The following is a 6,681-nucleotide window of genomic DNA, read 5'->3' on the forward strand; positions in this document are numbered from 1 at the left end:
CCCAAGTGTGTCGCAACCAACCTTCGCACCATGGGCATGTCCTCTTGACGCATTTGACTATAAGTAGATAGGAGGTCTACCGTCAACATATCTGAGGCATTGGAGTAAGCAATATGAAAGAGTCTACAAGCAGGAACTCTAACTGTGACCCACTCACCAGCTGCCAACCTCTTTACAAGGTAGAACCAACCAATCAATTTACTTTCACTCGTCGGGCATCCAATTAATGGGAGATCTGATTGAAAACTATTATCGAATATTTTGGTGATGTTGTACGAGTGTCCATCATCTGAACCGAGATCAAATAGAAAATTAAGCTAGTGTTTGGCCATAGATTCCCAAATATTCTGAAAAATCTGATTTGGGTGAAGTTTGGTTTGAAGATGAAAATGTGTTTGGACATATGTTTTTGGTGAAGTTTGGTTTGGAAAAACATGAAACATGACTTATACCCACAAGTTCTAAAAACTATCACAAATACCCAACAATACCATTATCAATAAGATTCATTATATTATCGCAAACCATAGTCCTGAACATAAATAAATTTGATACAAAATTATCATTTTTATAATAAACTACATGATACACTATCAGATGACCGAGAAGATGAAGCAACATCGTTACAAAATAATAAATAGTGGGCTCTTTTATAAAATACAAAAGTTTGGGATAATTTTTAAAAAATATAATAGTGATATTTTGGCCCAGCTGATTTTGGGATTTAGGATTTGGGACTTGGGATTTGGCCAAAATCTAGGCAAAATCTATGGCCAAATATGTGTTTGCCAAATAAAATCCAAGTTTATTTTTCTAGCCAATATAGTGTTACCAGTTTCAAGGAAACAAGTAAACAATACTGTATTTGCAAACAGACCATTAAGACGAGTGCAACGCTTGGGGTCATGTAGATAGTGAACAATTTCCTTTAGTTCATCTTGTACCTCCGCAACACCCCGAATGTCGCTGTAATAGATAGTGAGTTTCTTAAGCTGGAATGAAAAATCACCATTGTATCGGTCAGAGTAATCAATGCTAAGCGCAGCACAAACAACTTCACAAGACTTGGAGTAGCAGTGTCTATTGGACATTGTGTCGAACAGCTGGTGTCCAAGAATTGCAGAATATCCCGGTAATGAATCTGCCATGGGATTTTGTAACACCTCAGAAGGTACCTCAGAATTGTCCAACAAGAGTGAGTTTTCGACAATCAAATCAGAACGATTGTCGCTGGTACAGTCTATCGCAGTACTGTCCGTTGTATCTTTCAGAGTGATCTCATCTATTTTGCATCATATGAAGCCCTTACTTGCCCAGTATCTACCCACTTGCAGTCGTGAAAGCCAAAATCATATGGAAGCGAACTAATAGCTCTATTATTACCATGAAAATGTGCAAATATATTCCTCTTCGGCAATATGTCAAACACCTTGCAGCCAAACTCCATGTCAAGCTCCTGTCCGCAGGCTTTAAGTGGAAGACTTGATCGCTTAACTGAGAATAATAGAGGTGAAGATTGAAGCTGCGATACGGAAATATAAACATAGAACACACCGTCGAGAACTATTGTTTTGGGTATTGTATCTCCGACAGCAAAAACAGGAAGTTGTGAATCGAGATGTGATTTCACGATATTGGCCACCTTGGTGTTTGTATCAACTTAGTCTAGTGCAGAGGTGATAGCTGTAGCATCTGAAATTTCTGGAGCATCAACGAATTCCGTGGAGTCTAATTGCATTTCGTGCAGCACTGACTGCATACGGCAAATAGAAGAGATCATATGAGTGTTGTTCTCTTGCATCTCCTTTTCTAAATCCCGTATGGTATTGATGGAAGTATAGATCATGGCATGAGAGTCCAAAGGCAAGGAGTACGAGCAACGAGAGCACCAATGTAGTGAACCCATATTATATTGAAATAGATTATGGGAACCACATACACAAATATAAGAGTTCATCTTCAAATAATTACAAATGCTTAAAACAAGTAACCAAATCTTCCATAGGAAGAAGAAATGACAAAGGGAGAAGGGAGGGAGGTTCCACATCTATCCTCTAAGAAACTAAGTAAAATAAAATAAACCAAGTTCATAGCTTTCCCTAATAGAATGTTTCCAATTGTATATATAGATATATGCTCCATCTAACCGGGGTCCCAAATGTAATTTGCTAAGTTTCCAAATGTGCCCACAGCCTTAGTCTTTTGGTCATTTTGATTCATAACAGTATCTCTCCGTACACCTCATTTGAAGCAGTAAATGAAACCACATGATAAGTTCTTGATATTGTCTTACCAAGCCAATGAAATGCTCCATGAACAAATACCATAGTATCCACATACATACCACAATTTTGGCAAGGATATATCACATTTTTCTGTCCGCACCTAGGGCAAATGGCAGTTGGATAGTAACAAATTTTTCTCCAAGAACCACTTTTTAGTGAGAGAATTTCAACAGATGGTTGTCCACCTCCATGCACGTCCAAATTAAGGATCTTATACCCATCACTCATTGCGTCATATCCCAATCCGAACATAGTACGCAGTCGTGTAAATTCTGAATGGGAAAGAAGTGTCGACTCTCTTGTGGAGGGGTTCACAAAAAAAGTTGTTGATTAAATATACTAACAAATCCGAGAAGAGCCAACCCATTGAAAAAAACAAAATAAGTGGCACTCAACTGGTTTGTAGGTTGAAGGGCAATCGAGTTCTTGTACATACTTTGAAAGACAATTGAGTTCTTGTACATTCGATAAAGGAGAAGAATAGAAGCTAAACTTGATGGTACATTCCATATCAACCCTATCAAGCGATGACTGGCAAACAAGAAGTTTGTGGTTATTCTTGGCATGATTGAGATGCTTCATCTTAAAGTAAGGATCAGAGATTAATGCCTGCCAAGAGTTCGAAACACATTTGAGCTGAAGAAGAGACCGCACGGGTAACATGATGAGGATTTCCATAATTATTTGTCTTGGAATTGAATTCCATTGGCCTAGATAGGACAAGGCAAGTGCTTTAATTAGTAGCTTACATACACACAACAAGAACAAATATTAAAGAAAGAAAGGTACAGAAACTAGCTTAGAATTCAAAACTCGAGAGTGAAATCAGAACTAACCTGATGATCAACAATATCCATCTGCTTTGACGGCTTCACAATTCTCTTCCTTGAAATTAATTAAAAAATAAATAAATAAACGCGTGTGCGCACACTGAAAGAGAGAAACAGATACCTTAGCGAATTCGATTGGGAAGTAGTGATTTCTTCTTCTGCTGCTGCAGTTGGCATCTGAGAAGATTTTCCATTATTGTCATCTTTGGAGTTTCCATATTGAAAAGATTAGCCTTTTTTGTCATCTTTGAAGCTTCTCTATTTGCGCTACGACTTTTCTTCTTCTCCTATTGATTTGATTGAAAAGATTCGTCTTTTATGGGATTGGAAATGCTTGCTAAGGTTTCTCTTAAGTAATTTTGCAGACGCTGGATGCTAGTAATGAAAATGCTGCCGGAGAAAGGAAAAGCAGCTTAAGATTCTGACCAGAGAGTCCTGAATCTAAAAGCGGGTAAAGGCGGCTGGCTAGCGTTTTAAGAGAATGAGAGTGAAAGGAGAGGCGCAGAAAAAGAAAAGGGCCAAATATAACTCTCTAATTTGACATGTGTTCTATATTTAATTTCCGTTATCCACCAAATTTACTATACCATTATACTAACCAAATTTATACCTTGGCTGTGGTTTAATCTCTGCCATCGATCGTTCTGATCAGGCCGAACCAAACGTGCGCGGAAAAGGGATATTTTCATGACCGAAGATGGTGTTGGGCCAACTTTGGAGTTTGGGCTTCACAAGAATAATATTCATAATATTATAAAAAGTTTACCTCTTATACCAAATATTTATACCATATTTATTATAAATAAATACCTTTTTAAAAAATTATTTTTTATAGCTACCTTTTAGGTTTTATAGCAAATTATTTATTTATGATCACTTCTTACCGTTAAGCCTTTAAATACGCTGTGAAATAATTTTCTCTCTCCTACTTTCTATTCTTTCTCTCACAATAACACTATATTGTGATGACCTAAAATGTCATCTTTAAATAAAAGTAATTATGTGTTCTAAGATCTTGAAAAGTACTATTTATCATTCCTCGACTTGCGTGCGCAGTCCGTACAATTATTCGAAAAGTTTTTATGTGAAAAATAGATTAAAATGGGAAATAGAGCTTTAAAACTCAACTAAGTTGACTTTGGTCAATATTTTATGCAAAGGGACCGGATCGGTATTTTGAAAATTCCGGTAGGTCCGTATCTTGATTTGAGACTTAGCCATATGCCCGAAATCGAATTCTGAGGTCCATAGCCCGAGTTATGGAATATTGATGAAAAATTAAAAGCTTGAAAGCTTAATGATTTCTAAAAAATTACTGATGTTGGATTTATTGACCTTGGATCCGTATTTTGATTTCGGAGCCTCGTATAGGTCCACTATAATATTTATGACTTGTCTGCCGAATTTGGTGAGAATCGGAGTTGATTTGACATGATTCGGACGTCCGGTTGTAAAAATATAAGTTTTTAAGTTTTCTTGAAAACTTTCTTTGATTTGGTGTCCGATTCGTAGTTCTAGGTGTTATTTTGGCGATTCGATCGCGCGATCAAGTTTGTATGATGTTTTAGAACTTATGTGCATGTTTGGTTTGGAGCCCCGAGGGCTCGGGTGAGTTTTGGATAGGCTACAGGATGATTTCAGACTTAGGAAATCTAGTTTTCTGCAGACTTCAGGCTTCTGGTGTGTTCTTCTTCGTGTTCACGAAGGTACTCTCGCGAACATGAAGAGAAAATTTGGCTGGCACTTTCTGTGCTTCGCGTTCGCGATATAGAGATCGCGTTCGCGAAGGCTTGAGGTTCAAAGCTTCGCGTTCGCGAAGGGAAAGAGACTGACCAGGAAAATTAGCCTTCGTGTTCGCGAAGGGCATCTCGCGTTCGCGAAGGCTAAGCCAGGCATGCATCGCGTCCGCGAAGAGTAAAATTTGACAACACATAATTGTTCTTCGTGAACACGAGGCACTGACCGCGTTCGCGAAGGGTAAAAATCCTAGAAACAGAACTTAAGTTATGAAAATGGGGTTTCGACCCATTTTCAATTCTTTCCCATTTTTGAGCTCGGGTAAGGCGAGTTTTGGGCGATTTTCACGGAAAAATATTGGGGTAAGTGTTCCTTATCCTATATTGATTATATTTTATGATTTCATACTCATTTATATCATGAATTCATGAATTTATGGAAGAAAAATCAGATATTTATAAAATCTTCCAAAAATAAAAATTTAAGATTTGAAGGTCCATTTGGTATCGAAATTGGACAAATTTGGTATGGTTAAACTCGTATCGGAACGGGTGTTCGGATTTCACAAGTTTTTTTGGGATTTGAGACGTGGGTCTCACTACCGAATATTTTAATAAAATTCGGATATTTATCCGGAAAATTTGTAAATTCATATGGAATTAATTCCTATGATTCGTATTGAATATATCGAATTATTTGTGAATAGATTTAAAATTTCGGAGGCAAATTTAAAAAGAAAAGTTGTGGTTGAATAGTTGATTGGAATTCACAAAGCGAGGTAAGTGTCGTGGTTAACCTTGACTTGAGGAAATAGAACCCTTAATTTATTTTTTTATGTGAATTGCATGTGAACGACGTATAGGCGAGGTGACGAGTGTCTATAATCGTCAAATTAATTGTTTGCCTCCCTGCTTGATAAATCATAAATTATTTTTAATCATAAATTAATTATTATAATAATTATTTATCTCTTATTCTTTGTCAAATATTAATTCTTGAATTCCTGCATTAATTGTTACATGCTATTTGAATTATGTGATTTAATTGTTATTTGACATTTAATATATTAAATATTAAACTGCCTTTTTTCCCCTAATTTCTATAATAATTTGATTTTTGTCATTATTTGTTTCATAATTAAATCATAATTGTTGTATACTTGTTGTCTTATAATTTTATATTAATTGTTGCATTTATTGGGGAAATTTCTTCTATAAGAATTGATTGAAATGGATACATTGGAGGATCGGGTTGCACGCCGCAACATACTTATTAAAAGTTAATATTGGAGGATCGGGTTGCACGCCGCAACAAACTTATTAAAAGTTAATATTGGAGGATCGGGTTGCACGCCGCAACAGATTTATTAAAAGTTAATATTGGAGGATCGGGTTGCACGCTGCAACAGACTTATGAAAAGTTAATATTGGAGGATCGGGTTATATGCTGCAACAGACTTATTAAAAAGTCTATATATATACTTGATTGAAATAAATATATAACAGGCTTGATTAAAATAAATATATTGGAAGAGCGGGTTGCACGCCGCAACAGAACCGAATGTGAATAGGTTGTGAGAGTGAGTTGCACGCTGCAACAGAAGTGATGGAAATGATAATTGGTTATGACTGCTGAGTTGTCTTCAATTATTATAAATGAATTACCTAATTTATTTCTATTATTGTTGTTGTTGCTAATATTGCGTACAGGTTAATGTAAGTAAACCGCCTTAGCCTCGTCACTACTTCGTCGAGGTTAGGATCAGCACTTACCAGTACATGGGGTCGGTTGTACTGATACTATACTCTGCACTTCTTGTGCAGATTTTG

General features: G+C 36.5%; 1 long non-coding RNA gene across 1 annotated transcript; it reads right to left on the reverse strand.

Annotated features, from left to right (window-relative positions):
- Nucleotides 1-1,894: 1,894 nt before the first annotated feature.
- Nucleotides 1,895-3,243, reverse strand: LOC104113962 (uncharacterized). The gene is made up of 2 exons (XR_690302.4): nt 3,122-3,243; nt 1,895-2,995 (listed from the first exon to the last, which is right to left on the reverse strand). It is a non-coding gene; the product is annotated as an uncharacterized lncRNA (long non-coding RNA).
- Between the last annotated feature and the right edge of the window lie 3,438 nt (nt 3,244-6,681).

This window comes from Nicotiana tomentosiformis, chromosome 5 (genome assembly GCF_000390325.3).
Source record: "Nicotiana tomentosiformis chromosome 5, ASM39032v3, whole genome shotgun sequence".
Lineage (NCBI taxonomy): Eukaryota > Viridiplantae > Streptophyta > Magnoliopsida > Solanales > Solanaceae > Nicotiana > Nicotiana tomentosiformis.